The sequence below is a fragment of the Balaenoptera acutorostrata genome, chromosome 20 (assembly GCF_949987535.1).
Source record: "Balaenoptera acutorostrata chromosome 20, mBalAcu1.1, whole genome shotgun sequence".
NCBI classification, from domain to species: Eukaryota; Metazoa; Chordata; class Mammalia; order Artiodactyla; family Balaenopteridae; genus Balaenoptera; species Balaenoptera acutorostrata.
In genome coordinates, this window is record NC_080083.1 from 432,280 (window position 1) to 444,204 (window position 11,925).

Sequence of the window (11,925 nt, forward strand, 5' to 3'; positions counted from 1 at the left end):
GAGGACGAGCCTCACCTGAAGCTTTGATTCAAAGTCAAAACCACCCAAGCTGGTGTGCTGGCCACACGGCACACAACCAGCCCAGGGCAGCCCCAGCTAGTGACTCCTCCGTTTTAGGAGAGAACACTTTCTAACCCATTCCATGAGACCAGCATTACCCTGATACCAAGAAAAAACACTGTAAGAAAACTACAGAACAATATCCCTTTTGAAGAGTGACACCAAACTCCTCAACAAAAAAAACTAACAAACTGAATTTTAGCAGCATAGTAAAAGGATTATACATCCTGACCACGTGGGATTTGTTCCTGGAATGCAAGGATCCTACAACATATGAAGATGATCAACAATATGCCACGTCAACTGAAGGAAAAAACCACACGATCAACTCAATTGACGCAGAAAAAGCATTTGATAAAATTTAACACCCTTTCATGATAAAAGCACTCAACAAATAGGAATACAAGGAAACTACTCAACACAGTAAGAGCCATACATTAAAAACCTACATCAAACATCAGACTCAATGGTAAAAGACTGAAAGCTTTTCCTCCAAGATCAGGAACAAAGCAAGGATGCCAACTTTCACCACCTCTATTCAACATAGTACTGAAAATTCTAGCCAGAGCAATCAGGAAAGAAAAAGAAATAATAGGCATCTAAATTGGAAAGGAAGAAGTAAAATTATCTGTTTGCAGGTGATATGATCTTGTATGTAGGAAACCCTAAGGACTCCAAAAAATGTGTTTAAAATGTGTTAGAATAAATTTATTCAGCAAAGTAACAGGACACAAAGTCAACACAAAAAAATCAGTTGTATCTCTATACATGCAAAAGCAATTCCATTTACAATAACAACTAAAAGAATTAAATACTTAAGAACTAACTTAACCAAGGAGGTGAAGACTTGTACAATGAAAACTGCAAAATACTGCTGAAAGAAATTAAACAAGACATAAATGAATGGAAATACATCCCATGTTCATGGAGTGGAACACTTATTACTATTAAAATGTCAATACCAATCAAAGCAACCTGCAGATTCAATTCAATCCCTATCAAAATCCCAACAATGCCTTTTGCAGAAAGAGAAAAACTCATCCTAAAATTCACATGGACTCTCAAAGGTCCCTGAATAGTCAAAAGAATCTTGGAAAAGAACAAAGAAGCTGGAAGAACCACTTCCTGATACCAAAACTTACTATAAAGCTAGAGTAATCAAAACAGTGTGGTGCTGGCACAAAGACAGACATAGACCAATGGAATAGAGAGCCCAGAAATAAATCTTTGCATATATGGTCAAATAATTTTTGACAGGAATGTCAAAATCATTCAATGGGGAAAAGAGAGTCTTTCAAACAAATGATGCTAAGAAAACTGGATATCCAGTGACTTACCTGGAGGTCCAGTGGTTAAGACTGTGCTTTCACTGCATGAGGCATGGGTTTGATCACTGGTTGGGGAAATAATATCCCATATTCCACATGGCACAGCCAAAAAATAAATAATTTAATTTAATTTAATTTAATTTAAAAAAAACTGGAGGGGCTTCCCTGGTGGCACAGTGGTTGAGAATCTGCCTGCCAATGCAGGGGACACGGGTTCGAGCCCTGGTCTGGGAAGATCCCACATGCCGCGGAGCAACTGGGCCCGTGAGCCACAATTACTGAGCCTGCGCGTCTGGAGCCTGTGCCCCGCAACAAGAGAGGCAGCGATAGTGAGAGGCCCGCGCACCACGATGAAGAATGGCCTCCGCTCGCCGCAACTAGAGAAAGCCCTCACACAGAAACGAAGACCCAACACAGCCAAAAATAAATAAATAAATTAAAAAAAAAAAACCTGGATATCCACTTGCAAAAGAACAAAATTGGACCCTTATACAAAAATTAACTCAAAATGGATCAAGGATGTAAATGTAAGACCTAAAACATATTTCTTACAAGAAAACATAGGCAAAAGCTTCATGACATTGGATTTGGTGATGATTTCTTGGATAAGACTCTATAAACACACAGGTAGCAAAAGAAAAACTAGATAAATTGGTTCATGAAAAATTTTAAATGTTGTGCAGTAAAAGACACTATTCACAGAGTAAAAAGATAACCCACAGGGTAGCAGAAAATATTTTCAAATCATATACCTGATAAGGGAGCAATATCTAAAACAGAGAACTCCTAAAATTTAAAACAAAACAAAAACAACCTGATTCAAAAATGGGCAAATGGGGCTTCCCTGCTGGCACATTGGTTAAGAATCTGCCTGCTGGGGGCTTCCCTTGTGGCACAGTGGTTGAGAATCTGCCTGCTAATGCAGGGGACACAGGTTCAATCCCTGGTCTGGGAAGATCCCACATGCCGCGGAGCAACTAGGCCCGTGTGCCACAACTACTGAGCCTGCGTGTCTGGAGCCTGTGCTCCGCAACAAGAGAGGCCGCGATAGTGAGAGGCCCGCACACCACGATGAAGAGTGGCCCCCGCTTGCCGCAACTGGAGAAAGCCCTCGCACAGAAACGAAGACCCAACACAGCCAAAAATAAAATAAATAAATAAATTAATTAATTAATTAAAAAAAAAAAAAGAATCTGCCTGCCAATGCAGGGGACACGGGTTCGAACCCTGGTCCAGGAAGATCCCACATGCCACGGAGCAGCTAAGCCCGTGCGCCACAACTACTGAGCCTGCACTCTAGAGCCTGCGAGCCACAACTACTGAGCCCATGTGCTACAACTACTGAAGCCCACGCGCCTAGAGCCCGTGCTCCACAACAAGAGAAGCCACCACAATGAGAAGCCCGCGCACCACAACGAAGAGTAGCCCCCACTCGCCGCAACTAGAGAAAGCCCGCATGCAGCAACGAAGACCCAATAAATTAAAAAAAAAAAAATAGGCAACAGACTTGAACAGACATTTCTCAAAAGAAGACATAAAAACAGCCAATAAGTATATGAAAAGATGCTCAATATCACTAGTCATTAGTGAAATGCAAATAAAAACTATAATGAGATACCACCTCACACGCATTAGAATGACTACTATCCAAAAACCAGAAAATGATAAGTGGGAGGATATGGAGAAATTAGAACCCTATGCACTGCGGGTGAGAATGTAAAACAGTATGGCCACTGAAAAAAAAGTATGGAGGTTCCTCAATAAAATTAAAAATAGAATTATCATATGATCCAGCAATCCCGCTGCTGGGTATATACTCAAAAGAATTGAATGCAGGGTCTCGAAGAGATATCTGTACAACCATGTTCAGAGCAGCACTATTCACAATAGATAAAACACAGAAACAACCCAAGCGTCCACCAACCAATGCATGGATAAGCAAAATGTGATATGTACATACAATGGGATATCACTCAGCTTTAAAAAGGAAGGGAACTCTGACACGTGCTACAATATGGATGAACCTTGAGGACACTATGCTCAGTGAAATAAGCCAGACACAAAAGCAAATACTGTATGAGTCCACTTACATGAGATACTTGGAGTAGTCAAATTCTTAGAGACAGAAAGCAGAATGGGAGTTGCCAGGGGCTGGGAGCAGGGAGGGAAATGGGGAGTTATTTTTTAATGGGTACAGAATTTCAGTTTTGCAAGATGAAAAGAATTCTGGAGACAGATGGTGGTGATTGTGGCATAACATTATAAATGTATTTAACACTTCTGAACTATACACTTAAAAATGGTTAAGATGGTAAATTCAAATTATGTATATTTTATTACCATAAAAAAATTTTTAAGTGTGTCATTCATAAAGCATTAAACATTAAATGCTGTCTAACTTCAAGTAGGCTCATGGTTGAAATCAGATTATTTTAAAATTCTAACAAATTAGTTTCCTCATGAATTTGGATAAATTATTTGCCTCTGCCCACTGTTCTCTCTCTTAGACAGTTTATTTAGGATGATGGTTCACTCTGAGTTCCAAGGCTTTTTTTTTTATTATTAATTTACTTATTAACTTATTTGGCTGTGCCGGGTCTTAGTTTCAGCATTCGGGATCTTCGTTACAGCATTCGGGATCTTCAGTGGCGACATGCAAACTCTTAGTTGTGGCATGTGGGATCTAGTTCCTGACCAGGGATCGAACCCAGGCCTCCTGCATTGGGAGTGCGGAGTCCTAGCCACTGGACCACCAGGGAAGTCCCCCAAGTTATTTTTGGAACTGGAAAACATAATTGTGAAATTTAACTAGGAAATGCCCTTTACTCTGAAGCAGTTTTTAATAATGCTTCCACTTAAAACTGAGAGTGTCCTGACTTTAATGCCAGAAAACACATGGAAAGGAATCTTACATTCTGGAGGACTAAAGGAGGAGGGAAGCATAATAACCTGAGAGGGTTTTCCAGAGCCAACTTCTAAGCTTTCATTTAAAAATAGCCTAGCCGGTGACCTATCACTTTTTCCCAGCACCCCACCAAATAGCTCCCTAAGGACACGGCCACGGGGCCTCAGGACATGTCCACAGTAAGCCATCAAACAATTTGTTTATTTCACCAAACACTGTTGGCAGATTTACTTTTCCCCATACATATTCCCCTCCTTACTTCTCTCTCAGAGCCTTTTCAGAATTGAAAAAAAATTACTTGGCAAATTCCAGAGCCCATATTAAAAGAAGAAAAATACCTTAAATCGAAAACATATTTTGTACATTCACCATGTTTATTGCTAGGGTATGTAACAGCATAAAGGCTTTTTTTTTTCCTATTTTCTAAGTGCTTTTATTATAATGGGTATTGAATTTTTTGACAGGCTTTTCGGCATCTAGAGAAATAATCATATCATTGTTCCTAATACTTAATAATGCTGTATAAGATACTAATCAATTTCCCAATATTGAACCAACCTTGCATTCATGGAATACATCCCACTTGCTCACTTTATTTTCTTTGAAACAAAAGGAAAAAAAACACTCAAGGAGAATTAGGCAGTTACCTAAAAAAGGACTGCTCATAAGCCATTTCCCATAAATGAAATAGAAATCTTTTAGCAAACAAGTGAGTTTTTAAAGAATGGCTTTGATTTTTACATTATGGTAAATTAATGGGCAAAGAACAGTCTTTTCAATAAATGATGCTGAAACAACTGGATATCCACAAACTAAAGAATAAAGTTGGAACCTTACAGAACACAATATATAAAAATTAACTCAAAATGATCAAAGACCTAAATGTAAGAGCTAAAATTATAAAATACTTTAAAGAATATTTAAGTGTAAATCTTCATGATCTTGAATTAAGCAATGATTTCTTAGCTATGACACTACAGCAAAAGCAACAAAAGAAAAAAATAAATTGAACATCAAAATTTAAAACTTCTGTGCTTCAAAGAAAACTATCAAAAAAGTGAAGACAACCAACAGAATGGGAGAAAATATTTGCACATCATGTATCTCACAAGGGTCAAGTGTCCAGAATATAAAAAGAACTCTTGCAACACAAAAATAAAAGATAACCCAGATAAAAAATGAGCTGTTTCTTCTCTAAACTTTCTTTTCCAAAGAAGATATACTAGGTGAAAAACTGAAAGCATTTCCTCTAAGATCAGGAACAAGACAAGGATGTCCACTCTCACCACTACTATTCAACATAGTTTTGGAAGTCCTAGCCACGGCAATCAGAGAAGAAAAAGAAATAAAAGGAATACAAATTGGAAAAGAAGAAGTAAAACTGTCACTGTTTGCAGATGACATGATACTATACATAGAGAATCCTAAAGATGCCACCAGAAAACTACTAGAGCTAATCAATGAATTTGGTAAAGTTGCAGGATACAAAATTAATGCACAGAAATCTCTTGCATTCCTGTACACTAATGATGAAAAAAGGCTGATTACAGCAAACAAGTTCAAACTACTGGTAAGCAATGTTCAATCACTTCAGCTGCCATCAGCGGTCTCTCCCTCCAGTAAGCAGTTTAGTGGCCAAGTCTCAGGTTACTGTGAACTTAAGAAGATGGAAGGGATAGCTCAGGTAGAATCTAAAAGAGAGTTTGTTGAATTTCCTACCTCGGTGAGTGGAAAGCAGCTTCCAAGCTAAATTTACATGCCATTCAATCTCAATTTCCATCCCCACATTTATGACCTTCCAGAATAGATTAGTGGAGAGTTCATTTCTGCATTAAAATCCTAACTTTATCTACCAAATATCTCATATATGAAGAACTGGTGTTAAAAACAAGAAAATATGCTCAAAGTGGAGTCACCGATGCTGAGCCCCACATCACCAAACTTCACTTATTTAGTTTCAGCCTCTCCCAGAAATGGAATCTTAAACCAGGGAATCAGGAATCGCCTGGTCAGCACAGTGAGGTCATATGCCTGGCGGACCCCTGCATCCCTTAAAGGGGGGTGACCTCGCCACAACCAACCCGCTTTTTCCCAGGTAGAGCTTCCTGTTCCCGCTCCGTCTGCCTGTAAAAGTCTTTCACTTTGTACAGCTCCTCGGAGCTCCTCTCTATCTGCTAGATGGGAGGCTGCCCGATTCATGACTCAAAGAAAGCCAGTAAGATCTTTAAAACGTACTCAGTTAGGGACTTCCCTGGTGGCGCAGTGGTTAAGACTCTGCCTGCCAGTGCAGGGGACACGGGTTCAAGCTCTGGTCCGGGAAAATCCCACATGCTGCGGAGCAACTAAGCCCGTGTGCCACAACTACTGAGCCTGCGTGCCACAACTACTGAAGCCCGCATGCCCTAGAGCCCATGCTCTGCAACAAGAGAAGCCACCGCAATGAGAAGCCCGTGCACCACAACGAAGAGTAGCCCCCGCTCGTCGCAACCAGAGAAAGCCCACGCGCAGCAACAAAGACCCAACACAGCCAAAAATATATATATATTAATTAATTAATTTTAAAAAAATTTACTCAGTTGAATTTTATGTTTTTAACAATGGGTAGGAGTGAGAAATGACACTACTGACATTAAAGAGGACAAGTCCTGGAAGGGTTAACTACCATAGACAAGAGTTCTGGCTGGAAACCAGCAGGATCTGGATCTATATTTTTCTTTAAATCAATGTACAAGAAATGATGGGCTAGATTTGACCACCTGCAGGCATCCTAGCTATGCACAACTACATGGAACTCACTTAAAGATCATCTCCAGAACAATTCCCATACTGAGAGAGCTCCAGTCCAACATTTTACTGCACTGTTTAAGTAAATTTTTTAAACTGACTTTTCCCTGTTGCAAAAAGGGAAAGAGATTTTCCTCTCCTTTTTCTTAGAGCATTTCTTTGAAAAACCTAGAGTTTGTAAATCCTTCCTCTGCCCCTTTGGTATGTAAGCAAACCTTTTTAAAGGCTAAATAAGCTAGCTCCAGCCACAAGTAAAACCCAAGAGTTTTTTTCTGAAGGGCCTGGGAGCCATGTCTCTTAAGGTAACATCATGGGAGTTTAGCCTAGGCACCTCGACTACCTGCTCACAGAAATTAAGGATGTTTTATTTTTCTTTCAGAGAAAGGCAACTGACTAGCACAGACGGCCACCCCAATCACCAGGTAAATTTAGGATGAAAACACATACAGCAAATGGTGTTGTCTAGTCTTTTTACAAGAGGACAAATTACCGTTAATCTTGAGATTACGTATGTAATGGGCTGTAAATGGTGGGGTTTTTTTTTTTCTGTTTTTGTAGTCTCATTTGCAGATTACCTGTGTTGTATCCCACTTTCGGTTAATGCTTGAATAACAGAATTCTTTTCTTTCCGCATTTGTGGAGAGCATTTCCTAGGTTGGCAGAAGATTTTATTTTTACCTTTCCCCAACATAAATGTGGAGAAATTCTACTCTCATTGGACCACCTCACAGGTCCCACCTTGACAGCTCCCTCAATAAGGAAAGGTGGGGACTTGCCTGGCGGTCCAGTGGTTAAGACTCCACGCTTCACGGGTTCGATCCCTGGTCAGGGAACTAAAATCCTACATGCCCCACAGCACAGCCCCCACCCCCCAAAAAAATGGGAAAGGTGTTCTTCTCTGACAAGAGCTTTAGAGACTCAGCCATTCCGGTCACGTGAGTGCCAGACCCTCCTACATCCCTGCCCTTGTGACACCCCACCTGGATCATTTCAAAGACGTCTTACTCAAAACTGAACTCATGTCCTTCCTCTGAGTTCCGATCTCAGATACACAGGCCAGAAAATGAATCAGCCCTGAACCTCCCTCTTCCATCTTACCCCAAAGTGAACCTATTACCAAGTCCCACTGATCCTACCTTTTAAACAGCCCTCACACCCATCGACTTCCGCCTCCGCCGAGGGAGAAGCCAGAGTGATCTTTCATAAACACACACTGCTGGCTCTACTCCCTGACTGAGACTCTTCAGTGGCCTCCCACCATCCTTAGGAGAAGCTCCAGATACTTGGCATGACCTGTGAGGTCTGCATAGTCTGATCCCTGCCTACCTCTCCAACCCCATCTCCCTGACTTGCTCCCCCTTGCTCTCCGTCCTCCAGCCCCAACTGGGAGCTTAAGCTCCAGGAGGACACAGACCATGTCTATTTGCTCACGCTATGTCCCTAGCACAGTGCCTAGCACATAGTAGATGGTAAACAAACACACCTGAAGAATAATATTGGTAAAACAACTGTAGCATCTTAAATGGAAAGCAAATAAAACATGAATTAAATTAATAACTATCCTTACACGTTTGTATTCTAGGTAGCTAACACAGGACTTGGACCATTGCAAAAACTGTTAAATAATTTTGCAAAGCAGAGACAAATAGGGTGAAATACAATACTGGCACTCCTGTCTATTCAGCTTTGCCACGCAAGTAACCAACACTGAGCAAGTGTCACACTGAGGTCTATGCCCCTTTGCACATCCGTCCCCACCCAGGGCAACCAGAGACCTAACCATGTCTGAAGAAGGAGGCCAGGAGTTGGAACACAGACACGGTTTGTGGAGTTGATTATATGTCCTGGGAAGCAAATAAACCCTGGGGCGCAGCACTGCTCGGATGGGATCCAACCTGTGTCCGCTTCTGCCTTGGAAGCACTCTCCACTGCCGGCCACGTGGGTCGCTCCGAAACTACCAGACACAGCCCCTCCGACCCTCGAGGCCTCATGTGCGTCCCTCCTTCTCTTCACTCTTCTCTTTGCCCAATTTAACTCCAACTCAGTCCTTAAGGTCTCAGCTCAATACTATCGCCTCAGGAAAGGCGAACCTGTCCCTCCTCACCCCGCCTGCTGCCACTGACCCCATTATATATTCTTACAGCGCCCTCTATTGTCTCCTATGGCGGGTACCACGACCACAGCCAATATTTACTTGGTCATTTTCTATTTTCTGTGTGTCTCCCTTGCTAGACTCATTGCTTATGAGTTGCTACTTCAACTCAAGTTGCTACCTGAAGACAGGGGCTGTGTCTGCTTTGGCCATCAGTGTATCCCCAACACCTAGCACCTGCTGGTACAGACCAGCTGTTCAATAAATATCTCTGAAGTGAAGGAATGAATGAAATACATAGACAAGCACTAGCTTTTGGAGTGACATGGAATTGGCTCTGCCCTTACTAGTTCAGTGCTAAATTTCTTCCCATCTCTGAGTCCATTTCTTCCACTATAAATGAAGACAGGACTTCCCTGGTGGCGCAGTGGTTGAGAATCCACCTGCCAACGCAGGGGACACGGGTTCGAGCCCTGGTCCGGGAAGATCCCACATGCCGCGGAGCAACTAAGCCCATGCGCCACAACTACTGAGCCTGCGCTCTAGAGCCCGTGAGCCACAACTACTGAGCCTGCGTACTGCAACTACTGAAGCCCGCGCACCTACAGTCCGTGCTCCGCAACAAGAGAAGCCACCGCCATGAGAAGCCCGCGCACAATGAAGAGTAGTCCCCTCTGGACACAACTAGAGAAAGCCCACGCACAGCAACGAAGACCCAACGCAGCCAAAAATAAATAAATAAACTTTTTAAAAATATTTTAAAAAAATAAATTCTTGAGCAAGGACCTCTTCAGAAGCAACCCCTGTACTAGAATGAGTTTGTTTTATACAGAAGCCTAGTTTTAAAAGCCTGCTTCCCTCACTTATTTGCTGTGGGTGCTCTCACCACCCAAAACTGGGCTGGAGAATATGGTGATACCACTCACTATACTCTCTCGTGCTGAGGAATAAGAGATGTCTACAACAGTCATTTTGGTGGGTGCTCAAAAAAGTTAGTTCCCTGCCTATCCTTAAGAATTAGATCACTTTTGCTAATTCTATCCCTGTATCACCAAGTTGAGGATCCCTTTTTCTATCTGCCACTTTTCTAGAAACTGACTTCCTCTGTTTTCCCCACACACAGGTTGGAAGACGTGAAAAGCACTTCCTGGTAATTCCATTAAGAGAAGCAAGTATTATGTTCACTAAACACATGTATATGAAGATCAAAAATTATTTTGTTAACTTTCGTAACAAAAGTAACTCGTCAATTCTCAAATCACCATAGCAATGGAAACTAAAAAGAGGGTTCTACGGGTACCATTTGTTGAAAACCTATTCTGTGCCAAACGCTAGCTCAGTACCACCCATGCGCAATCTCACCACGCTTCTCGACAACCTCATTGGGCGGGGGGGGTGGGGGCGTTTTATTCCCAAAGTTACAGCTGAGGACACTGGTCCAAGCCGCACAGCTTGGGAACGGCAGCGCAAGGGCAGGAGGAGCAAGAGATGCCCTGGCCACCCCGCGGGTACGCAGCAGGCAGCACCCCGCCCTGCCTCCGAACAAAGGTACCTGCTGCGCTAACTCTGCACCGGCCAGGTGCCGCCAGTCTCGCCCGCGCACGGCGCGGAATCGGGAAATCGGGTCCGCCGCCTGCCTACACCCACTTGCAGCCGCGCAAACCGAGGCTCAAAGCTCAGCGAAGGCGCGGCTCCCCATCCAGAAAACGCTGAGCCCGGGCTCCGGCGCGGGCGCCCCTCCGGGTCTGCGGCCTCCGCTCGGCCTCCACACCACTTCTCTCCCCTCAGCGGGCGAGACGAGCTCGAGCCGGGACCTGCCGCGCGCCTCAGCTCGGGGCGGGGCCTCGCGCCCCCCGCCACCGAGGCTCCCCCGCCCACAGCTCTACCTGCTCGCTGCGGAGGCCATGGCGAATCAACCCCATCCTCCCGCCTCTCCGGTAACGTATTTTTCCCTCGCCCAGCCGTGAGGCTGCGCATGCGCGCTGGGCGGGCGCGCCTCAAGGCGCAGGTAGGAGGGGCTGGATGCGGAGGTCTGAATTGCGTCCTTGGGCCTAAGTGCCCTCCCTCCATCTTCCAGAGGGAAATTCGGAAGGTCACGGTTTGAGTTGCCTGCTCTCTTGGGGAAGAGGGCAGGGGACACAAAGTTGAAGAACGTGTGCTACGGAGTATAAAGCCTTAGTAATTAAAGCGGTGTGATACTGGCCCAAGGATAAATAAAAAGATCAATGCAAAAGAAGTGAGAAGCCAGAAACAGACCCACGGGTATGTAGTCACACGTCTTCTCCCCACAAAAGAGCCACTGTAATGAAAGAGAAGAGTTATTTTGAAGGAAAAGTGCTCGATCAATTGAATGTCGTTGGCGGGGTTGGGGGACGAACCGTAACCCCTACCTCACGCAAAAAAATCAATCCAAGATAGGTTGTAGACCTAAATGTGAAAGACACGACTCTGGAAAATAACAGCCAACGGCAGAATATCGGGGTTTTTTAGTTTTGTTTTGCTTGGCTGCGTCGCGCGGTTTTTGGGATCTTAGTTCCGGGACCAGGGATCCAGCCCTGCCAGAGGAGTGAAAGCGCGGAGTCCTAACCACTGGACCCCCAGGGAAGTCCCAAACAGCAGAATATCGTGACCGTGGGAGAGGAAAATACTTTTCAGCAGGACATTAAAAAGTACCGACCCTAAAGGGAAATGCTGATAAATTGGTCATCGTTAACTTTAAGACGTGGAAAGACACCATCAAGAGAGCAAAAGACAA

General features: G+C 43.6%; 1 protein-coding gene across 8 annotated transcripts in view; it reads right to left on the reverse strand.

Annotated features, from left to right (window-relative positions):
* The window catches only part of DHRS7B (dehydrogenase/reductase 7B), a 40,740-nt gene extending 29,583 nt beyond the window's left edge, over positions 1-11,157 (reverse strand). For 2 of the 8 annotated variants that reach the window (XM_057535625.1, XM_057535623.1), the window contains exon 1: positions 11,057-11,157. The gene's annotated coding sequence lies outside the window, so the exon portion shown is untranslated. Of the gene's footprint in view, positions 1-8,972; positions 9,077-10,722; positions 11,026-11,056 lie in introns of those variants that run through there. The other 6 variants (XM_007174195.3, XM_007174194.3, XM_007174193.3 and 3 more) reach the window with 5 other exon arrangements.
* Positions 11,158-11,925: the final 768 nt, after the last annotated feature.